This window comes from Chrysochloris asiatica, unplaced genomic scaffold, assembly GCF_000296735.1.
Source record: "Chrysochloris asiatica unplaced genomic scaffold, ChrAsi1.0 scaffold00312, whole genome shotgun sequence".
NCBI classification, from domain to species: domain Eukaryota; kingdom Metazoa; phylum Chordata; class Mammalia; order Afrosoricida; family Chrysochloridae; genus Chrysochloris; species Chrysochloris asiatica.
This window is the reverse complement of record NW_006408830.1, coordinates 2,788,763-2,799,868: the sequence shown is the minus strand read 5'-3', so window position 1 is coordinate 2,799,868 and position 11,106 is coordinate 2,788,763.

Sequence of the window (11,106 nt, the reverse complement as noted above, 5' to 3'; positions counted from 1 at the left end):
GGACATATTGTCAGGAGGGACCAGTTGCTGGAGAAGGATATCATGTTTGGTAAGGTGGAGGGTCAGAGAAAAAATAGGAAGATCCGCAGTGAGAAGGATTGGCTAAGCAGCAGCATCAATGGACTCAAGAGTGGCAACAATGGTGAGGTTGGCCCAGGATCGGACAGTGTTTCGTTCTGCTGTGCTTAGGGTCGCTATGACTCAGTGCCGACTCGATGGCACCTAACAACAACAACAACAATGTTTTATCATGTAATCTACCTGACCTTCTCATCACCTGGATCTCTGTTCCTCAGTTTACCTTCTTTCACATTGTAATTGTTTTGATCATAGACTTACTGCCCAGATCCTCTGTTCTTATAATTTTATTCTGTTCCTGACTCTTCCATTTGTTGATTGAGTTCAGGGAGATGCTGCCAGGTACATCATTCTTTGGTTTTTGTCTGTTCTTGTTGGTTCTTAGTTCACAGAACTTCCTTTAGGATGTTTTTCATAGCAGGGTTGGCTTTGGCATAAGCCCTTAGCTTCTGTTTATACTGGAATGTTTTGATTACACTGTCATATTTGATTGACAGCTTTTCCTTTGTATGTTACACTTCTCTTTTCCCTAGCTGCTTTCAGAATTCTGTCCTTATCTTTGATTTTGGAGAGGTTGATTATTAAATATCTTGGTGATTGTCTTTTAGGGTGTATCCTTCCTGGGGTTCATTGAGCTTCTTGAATGCTTATCTTTTCACTTTTCAGGATGTTAGGAAGTTTTCTCCCAGAAACACTTCAACTATCTCCTCTGTGGACTTGTGTGATTCTTCCTGTTCCAGAATGCCGATAATTCTTAAGTTATTCCTCTTCATGTTGTCCAACATAAATCTTAGGCCTTGTTCAGATTTTTTTTTATCCTTTTATGTGCTTGCTCTTCTATCTTCTAGCTCACTAGTTCTGGCTTCTATCTCTTCAATTCTACTCCTTTGCCCTTTCAGTGTATTGTCCATATCTGAATTCTATTATTAATCATTTGGACCTCTTTCTGTAGGTTTTTAATTGTTTCCTATGCTGTATCTATCTTATTTGATTGTTCCTGTAATGCTTTCCTGTCTTCTTCCTTATTTTTGTCAACTCCATTGTATAGTGTTTTGATACATATAATAATCATTTTTCTGAATTCCTTCTCAGGCATTTCCAAAGCCTGCCCATCTTCCAGTATGGAGTGTAAGTCTACTTCCAGCTCATCTGCCTCAGTCACTTTATCTCGTTTCTGGACATGTGCAGATATGGTCATCTGCTTCTGGTTTTTTGGGGGGAGGGGCATATTCAGGAGTTATCTGTGGCCTAAATACTTAGATGGGTGTGTATTTTAATATCTTTTTATGCTTTCTGATTGCCTCCAGGTAGATGTGTTCAGGAAGTGGGCTTCCCTTTTCACTTTCAATATTCTCCTTCAACACCATAACTCAAAGGTATCAATTTTTCTACGGTCTTCCTTATTTACTATCCAGCTTTCACATGCATATAAGGTTATTGAAAAAATAGACTGTCTTAAATGGAGGGAAGAGTTAATGGAATATAAGGTAACCACAATAGTGGGGTTGGGATGGCGGGTTTAGTTAGGGTGTTGGGGAAGGGGGAGGAGATGGAAAAACAAGATAAATTGGGGAACACTGAGACAGGTTTGCATGGCCTAAGTGGGACAGTGGTAAATAGTGAAGCATGCTCAACCTTGGAACAACAGGGCTCTGGGATACAGGGATCTAGGCATAGTTTGAAAAGGGGAAATAATACTAAAATTTTTGACTGTCTTAAGAATATTGGTTTCCCTTGCCTACTATTATAAAATAGACACTTGAATGGGATAGAAAGAAATGTTGGAAAACATGAATAGAGAAAACTTGTAAGCCTGTCTTCAGCCTATAACTGATTGGAATACCTAAAAGGGGTTCTAGAATTTGCCCAGTGAAATAGGCCTCTTGCAAAGCCTTTGAAAAGTATAGAACTTTAGGTGGAATCCTGAGTCCTATCCAGAACCTTCTGAGGTGGGACATTCACACTAGCAAGGACAAACAGACCAGCCTGGAACATCTAGAGTAACAAAAGATACATCTTCAAAGAAAGATCATCAGGAAAAAAATCCAAAACAAAAATATCAGCATGACTGGCTACTACAAGAATAAGCAAGCTGTTGGCCAGGAAGCCATTAAGGCAAGCAATCAAGTACCTTCAGGACAAACTGTCCTCTAAGACTGAAACTCAAAGGGAACACATGAACAGGCATGTAAGCTTGCTGGAGACCACATTGGTTTACTGGTGAGTGGAAGAGGGGGAAAGGCAGCAATGAAGAAATGGGCTGAGTTCAACCACAGTGCATTGATTCCCATTCACCTGGAGATGAGAGAGAGAAGAGGAAGGGCTGGTTAGTCCAAAGTGTGGTGAAACCTGGGGACACTTGAGCCCATGGACAAGGACATAGCCACAGAGGTCTGGAGCTGAGAGTGAAACATTCTGCTGATATGAAATAAGGAGAGATGCACAAGAACACCCAAACTTGCAGACAGTACCCACTTGACCTAGCCTCGATGGCTTGATAATCAGAACTTGACTAGAGGAAGATTACAAAAAAAAAAAAAAAAAAAATTTTTTCTTATAAAAGAAACAAGGATAAATTGCTACAATTTGATGAACCTGACCTTTACTCATGGAGGTAGTAACTATAAATACCAACAGAGAGGGAAGGAGTCCTCACATCAAGTATCAATGCTATCCCCTCTGTACACAGGGTAGATAGGGATGGGCAACTTAGACATTGACTACCTAAAATGAGGGGGCAATAAAGGCATGAAGTGACTGGCTTACAAGGTTTCAAGATGGAGTATAGTTTAAGAGTGTGGGGTCGGGGAGAAAAAGTCCCCACTGAATTTAAGAGTAGTGGGGAGAAAGAGTCCCCATTGAATAGTTTTCATCTTGTCTAGATGGATCTGGTGAAAAGAGATGGGGATAAGATTTGTATGATTCAATAGTGATTAATTGTCATCATGACTAATTGCAACTGTCACAATTGTAAAGGTAGATGTTTTGTACCAAAAACAGGGGAGTGGTTAATTTTACAGTCCAAAAACAGAGGACCCTAGGACTATCAAGGGAGAAGAGCACAAGCAGAATGCGGGACCTTAATCCAGAGAAGCAGCGACACCATAGATGGAGGCAGAGATGGGGTCATGGTTAGGGTTGAGGACTCTAGATTCATGGGAAGAGAGGGACTAAGAACTGGTGGCCAGGAGGATGACTTGCAGAAGTCATTTACATTTACATCCTTTAGAGATGTAAATTATTATATATGCCTGAGTACTTTTTTTTTTTTAATATATATATAAATGCTAAAGTGAATAGAGAGAAATACTGTTAACTGATGGTATATGGAGGGGATTATAGTCATTGTAATTAAACAAGGTGTATGATTTCTTGAATGTAAAACTGATGATCTGCCCTATAAACTTTTACTCATCCACAATAAAAACCTTAAAAAAAAAGAAGAAGAGGAAGACCCCCAGCGAGATGGATTGGCAAAGTGGCACAACAATGGGCTCAAGCGTGGCAACAACAGTGAGGTTGGCCCAGGATTGGGCAGTGTTTTGTTCAACTATGAGTTGGTACCAACTCAATGGCACCTAACAACAACAACAACAACAACAATGAAGCTATTGAAAATTCCATGGCTTGGGTCAGGTGCACCTTAGTGCTCAAACTGACATCTTTGCTCTTGAGCACTTTAAAGAGGTCTTGTGGAGAAGATTTGCCTAGTTTAATGTGTCATTTGATTTATTGATTGCTGCTTCCATGAGTGTTGATAGTGGATCCAAGCATAATGGAGTTTTTCACGACTTCAATCTTTTCTCCATTTATCATTATTTTATTTATTGGTCCAGTTGTGATGATTTTTGCTTTATTTACATTGAGTTCCAACCCATACTGAAAACTGTGGTCTTTGATTTTCATCAGTATTTTAAATCCTCCTTGCTTACAGCAAGCAAGGTTGTATCATCTGCATATCATATGTTGTTGTCAATGAGTCTTCTTCTGATCGTGATGCCACATACTGCTTCATATAATCAAACTTCTCCAAAGACTTCCACAAATTGAGTATGTATGGTGTAAGACTCAAACTCTGGAGCATATCTTTCCTAATTTTAAACCATACAGTGTCTCCTTGTTTTGTTACAACGACTGCCTCTTGATCTATGTACAGATTCCTCATGAGTACAGTTAAGTGTTACTGAATATTCATTCACTGCAATGTTGTCAATAGCTTGTCAAGATCCACACAGATGAAGGCCTTTGCATTAATCAATAAAGCACAGGTAAACATCTTTCTGGTCTTCTCTGTTTTCAGCTAAGGTCCATCAAACATCAACAGTGATATCCCTCATTCCACATCCTCATCTGAATTCGGCTTGAACCTCTGGCAGTTCCCAGCCAATGTATTGTTGCAACATTTTAAAATTATTTTTAGTAAAATTTTACTTTCATGTAATATTAATGATATTCTCTAATGGTTTCCACATTCTGTTGGGTCACCTTTATCTGAAATAGATACAAATATGGATCTCTTCCAATCAGTTGACCGTGTAGCTGTCTTCCAAATTTCTTGACATAGATTAGTGAGTGTCTCCAGTGTTGTATCAGTTTGTTGAAATACTTCAATTTGTATTCTGTCAATTCCCAGTGCCTTGTTCTTTGCCAATGCTTTCAGTATACCTTGAACTTTTTCCTTTAGTACCATTGGCTCTTGATCATATGCTCTGTTGAAATGGTTGAACATCATCCGTTTCGTTTTGGTACAGTGACTATTCCTTTCATCTTTTTTTGATGCTGTCTGTATTATTCAATATTTTGCCCATAGAATCCTTCAATTTTTCAAGTCGAGGCTCAAATTTTTTCTTCAGTTCTTTCAGTTGAGAAATGCTGAGTATGTTCTTACCTTTTGGTTTTCTAACCCTAAATCTTTGCACATTTCATTGCAATATTTGACTTTGTTATCTTGAGCTACCTATGAAATTTTCTGTTCCGCTCTTTTACCTGTTCATTTCTTCCATTTTTGCTTTAGCGTCTCTATGCTGGGCAGCAACTTTCAGAGTCTATTCTGACATCCATTTTGGTCTTTTCCTTCTTTCTTGTCTTCTTAATGACTTTTTGCTTTCTTCCTGTATGATGTTCTTGATGTCATCTCACAACTGTTCTGGTTTTCGGTCTTTAGCGTCTAATGCATCAAATCTGTTCTTCAGATGATCTCTAAATTCAGGTGGGATGTATTCAAGGTAATATTTTGGCTCTTGTGGACTTGTTTTAATTTTCTTTAGCTTCAGCCTGAGGTTGCATATGTGGAATTAATTGATGGTCTCTTCCACAGCCTGCCCCTGGCCTTGTTTTAGTTGACGATATCGAGCTTTTCCATCATCTCATTGAACAGACATAATCAATTTGATTTCTGTGTATTCCGTCTGGTGAGATCCATGTGTATAGTCATCTTTGATGTTGTTTTAAAAAGGTATTTGCAATGAATAAGTCAATGGTCTTGCATCATTTCTATCACCAAGGCATTATTTTCTAACTACAGATCCTCCCTCTTTGTTTCCAACCTTTGCATTCCAATCAGTAAGAGGTCATTAAGAATATAAGAAAGAAGGAAAAGACCAAAATGGATTCCATAGTACATCTTGACTGCACGTTTGATCAATTTCAGTATGAAGAAATTGGTAGAATTCTTAAATGTCATCATCACTGGCTTTAGTGGTTGGTGCGTAAATTTGAATAGTAGTAGTATTAACTGGTCTTCCTTGTAGGCACATGGATATTATTCTATCACAGACAGCACTATACTTCAAGATAGATCTTAAAATGTTCTTTTTGGTGAGGAATATGAGGCCATTCCTCTTCAATTTATCATTCCCAGCATTATAAACCATCTGATTGTCAGATTCAAAATGGCCGATACCAGTCTACTTCAGTTCACCAATGCCTAGGATATCGATCTTTATGCATTCCATTTTATTTTTGACATCTTCCAATTTTCCTAGAGTCATACTTCCTACATTCCATGTTCTGATTACCTATAGATGTTTGCAGCTGTTTCTCTTTTAATTTTGATTTGTGCCCCATCAGAAATGAAGATCCCAAAAGCTTTCTCCATTTGCATCATCACAGTCAAGTGTACTTTGAAGAGGCAGCATCTTCCCAATTATATTCTGAGTGTCTTCCAACCTGAGGGACTCATTTTCAGGCACTATATCAGACAATATTCTGGTGCTCTTCCTCATGTTTATATTCAGTATTCTGGTGCTGACAGTGTTCCACTGTTATTTCATAAGGTTTTCAGTGACTAAATATTCAGAAGTAATCCACCTCTCATTCTTCCTAGTCTGTCTTTTTCCGAAAAATCACCTGAAACCAGTCCACCTTGGGTGTACCCTGCTGGTATTTAAAATACCAAGTGGTATGGCTTCCAGCATCAGAGCACCATGCAAGCCACCACAGTACAACAAACTGAGGGACAAGTGGTGGGTCCGACTCATAGTGTTCCTGTATAGGGTTTCCAAGGAGCAGCTGTTGGGTTTGAACCACCAACCTTGCAGTTAGCAGTATAGTGCTTATCCAAGAGTGCCACACCAGGGCTCTACTCTTAATTTGGTTTCTGATCACACCAGATTTTCTCTCAATTTGTATCAACCAGTATCCAGATGATATGGAGAGATGTAGCTGTAGATAGAGACAGACATAGTTACTGTCCGTTGCCATGCCATCAGCTCCAATTTATGGTGACTGTTGTCGTTGTCTGGTCCTGAGCCATCTTCATAACGACACTGCTTTGATTGTGTCCATTCATGTCATTGAGGGTTGTCTTCCTTTTTCTCTCTATCTAGATCTAAATACAGACAGATCTTTGTCTTCTTTTTTTCCTAGACTGTTCTTCTAAAAACACAGTTCAGACCACATCCTTTAAACCTGACTACCTCTGGATCAAGTCTTTTAACTCTTTAGTTCTAGGTTCTTGTCCCTGTGGTTCTCTATCTATAGGCCCTGGTTCCAGTCGCCGGACACTATCTGCCATCCTACCACCTCAAAAGCTTTTCACACCACAGGGACAATCTGATGCCCACTTCCACTCATCGGCTAATTTGTGTTTGATGTGAAGTTTAATGCCCTGCCCCCACCCACACCCACTGCATACTTTAGTTGCTCATGCAGATCCTCTTGTATGGAAACTCCTAGTCAGGCTGGTGGGGTGGGAAGCGTTTGGACCACAGTAGAATCTGAGGAGTGGGCAGAGGGCTAATTGAGACAGGATGTCAGTGTGGTCCCAGGAGATGGCATTTAAATTAAGCACTCAATGATATTAAGATGTTGTTAAGTGTCCTCGAGCCACTTATAGGGTTTCCAAGGAGAATCTACTGGGTTTGCACTGCTGACCTTGTGGTTAGCAGCCCAATTCTTATCCTAGAGTGCCACATCAGGACTTTGGTGTGAAGATAGAAGGGGAGGAAACAGCAAGTGCAAAGGTCCTGAGGTAGGAATAAATGTCCTTAGTGTGACTTGGCAGAGTGACAGCAACAACAGGCTCAAGTATAGCAGTAATTGTGAGGATGGCACAGGACCAGGCAGTGTTATATTCTATTGCACACAGGGTCGCTCTGGGTCAGAACTGACTTGACGGCACCTGACAACCACAACTGTGTGACTTGAGAATTGTGACCAAAATGTAAGACAGATGCAGAATCTAACTGGGATTCTCATGGGACCTAGCTTTTCTGGAGCCATAGAAACTAGATGAATCCCTAAAACTATTGCCCTGAGATCATCTTTAAACCTTAAACCAAAATTATCCCCTGCTGAGGTTGTTGTGTGCCTTCAAGTCGGTTCCCACTCAGACCCTGAATAGAGTTTGTGAGGCTATAAATCTTTGCAGGAGCAGAAAGCTTTCCACAGATAAGCTGGTGGGCTCGAACTGCCTACCCTGGGGTTTGCAGTCTGATGCTTATCCTCAGTGCCACTGTGCTTGAAAGATAAGATAGGGAAAATTAGGGGGCAGTGAATTCATGGGCATGAGGGAGAAACAACTTGAAAAAGGAGGCTGAGGACCGTTACACAGCTTGAAGAATAGGATCGTAGCTAAGCTGTACGTGTAAAAATGGGTAAATTGCCACACCAGGACTCCCAAGTTGCACACGTAAAAATGGTTGAGTTACTGTATGTTCTGCTGTGTATATTCTCAACAACAACAAAAGTATACAGAAAGCATAAATTTTATAGGTTCAAGACTTTTGTCCCAGGCAGATTATCAAAAACTTCAATAACTCATAGAATTGAATCCATCTGTTATGAAATGGGCTGAATACAATCAAGAAGTGAAGCCAGTGGGGAGTCTGCACCCTCAGACTAGATGAAAGATCGAGAGAATGGAGTGTCCTGAATTGTCGTTGTGGTTGTTAAGTGTAATTGAGTCAGTTCCCTGTATAGGGTTTCCGATGAGCGGCTGGTGAGCTTGAACCACCAACCTTGAAGTTCAAACCGACTTTGCAGTCCAACGCATTAAGCCACAGTGCCACACCTTTATTCTATCGCTCCACAACTAATTACTGAGCCACCACTTCTGTGTACTCCTGATTCTAGATAGCCAAGTAAGCAACAAGGAACAAGAGAGAGAAAGTTCACCTCTCCACGGAGTTCTTTCTGATGAGAGACAGAAAACAAGATAAATAAGTTTGTAGTTTGTTTGTTCAGCAGTGATAAGCGCTGCGGAGAAACCTGCAGTCTGATAAACACTAGACAGGGATGGGACTGGTAGTGCATTTCAGATAAGTTGAAGCGACTTCCATGCAATGGGGAAAGGGAGACTTGCAGGGATCTGGAGAGGGGTAGAGCATTACAGGCAGGAGGAACAGCAAGTGCCAAGGCCCTGGGGTCAGAGGTACCTGGGTTTTCCAGGAAGGGTGAAAAGGCCAGTGGGGGCTTTGGGGCCAGTGGAAGGAACAAGAGAAGAGCAGAGGGAGGAGCTCAGGAACTCAGGCAATCTACACTGTTGTTGGGAGTCAGGGGAAGTGTGGAGGAGAGGGAGGCGATGGGCTAAAGCTTGATCCACCTGTATGCACACTCGGCAGGTGAGGGTTCCAGTGGATGTATGGAGAAAAGGTAGCAAACTCAGAACCAGGGAGGCCACCACGAAGATGCAGTCTGTAATGTTTTTAATTTAAAAAATACAGAAAAGCACAGAGGATAGTCCAAATGCATTCCTACACCCACCACATGAAGAAGCAAATGCTTCAGATACATTTCTGCCCCACCCTCTTTTTTGTTGAGAAAGAAAGGAATAAAATTGAAGCCCACTCTCCATTGTCCCGTAATCTCAATTCCATTGTGAGTGATATAAATAGTCACGTGCTTGACAGCTCACTGAAAGATTGGCAGTTCAAGTCCACTCAGAGGTACCTTGGAAGAAAGGCCTAAAGATCTATTTAAGAAAATCAGCCATTGAAAACCCTATGGAACACAGTTCTCCTCTGACATTACCAGGAGTATGTCACCAGGAGTCTGAGGCAACTGGAAAGCAACTGGTTTGGTTTGCGTTTAATTCCTGCCCCCACCAGAGAAACAATATGGAGCTCTGGTAGCGTAGTGGTTACGAATCGGGCTGCGAACCTTAAGGTCAGCAGTTCGAAACTACCAGCCGCTCCGCGGGAGAAATATGAGGCTTTCTACTCCCGTAAAGATTTACACCCTCGGAAACCCTATACAGGGTCGCTATGGGTCGGAACCAACTCGATGGCACATAACATAACAACCAGAGAAACAACCACTGCCCAGAATTTGAGGTGTAATTTGTTCCTTGCCTTTACATTTCTAATACAAATAAGTTAGGAGTGATTCTGCTTTTAGTCCACTGGTAAAACAACTAAAAGAGATTTTCAAGAGAAAATTCAAACCACATACAAAAGTACAGCATGCAAAAGGGAGTGTCCCTTAAGTCACCCCTATCCCCCTAAAAACCAGGAAAGGTAATTAATTAACAGCTAGAATGTAAATTCTACTTTCACATCAGCCCCGCTGTTACAGAAACTTGTGTCTGTGTTGTGTGCATAGCTGTGTCCTCCAGAGCCTTCAATTAATGTTGGTGGAATTCATTTATTTTTAAGTTCTTGAATCGCATCCATGTTGTCAGTAAACTTTTATTTTGGAATAATTTTAGATTTCCACCAAAAGGTGCAACAATCTTGCTGAGAGCTCTAGTATACCTCTCCCCCATCTTTACATGTAGTGTTGTTGTTGATGTTGTTAAATGTCGTCAAGTTAATTCTGACCGATAGTGACCCTGTATAGGGTTTTCGAGGAGCAGCTGGTGAGCTTGAACCACTGACCTTGCAGTTCAAACGGCTTTGCAGTCTGGCGCATTAACCCACAGTTCCACACCAGGACTACATATAGCGTAGTGGTTGCAAATTGGGCTGCTAACCTCAGGGTCAGCAATTCGAAAATACCAGCTGTTCCATGAAAGATGAGGCTTTCTGCTCCCGTAAAGATTTACAGCCTTGGAAACCCTGTACAGGGTCGCTATGAGTCGGAACCAGCTCCACAGCACATAACAACAACAACAACATCTTTTTGTGTGTATGTTTTAACTTTCCAGTGTGGATTAAGTGATGGTTTGCAAAGGAGATAATCAGTTTAACATTCAGCAAATCATACGCTGTATTTCATCTCAATGGTTCCAATTACCACGATATAACATCATTTATCCCACTTCCTCATTGTGGTTCCTGTTGGCATTCTTCCTTCTTCCCCAACTCTTCTGAACATTGTCCTTAGGTAAATGCCACCCTTTGGATTGTGAATGTTTGATGATTCTAGGCTGTGCACAGTACATTTGTCACATCTGAGAAATTAACCGTGATACCTCACTATTCACAAAACTCCAAATTGGATTAGTATTTAACCCATTTTTCTACCAACATCCTCTTTCCGACCCAGGACATTGCTTGTTTCCTTACCTCATCAAAAGTCCATTTCTATAAATCGAGACCCCCCCATAGGGTTAGAATTGCTCCAAAGCTGTCCTCTGTACAAAGCAGA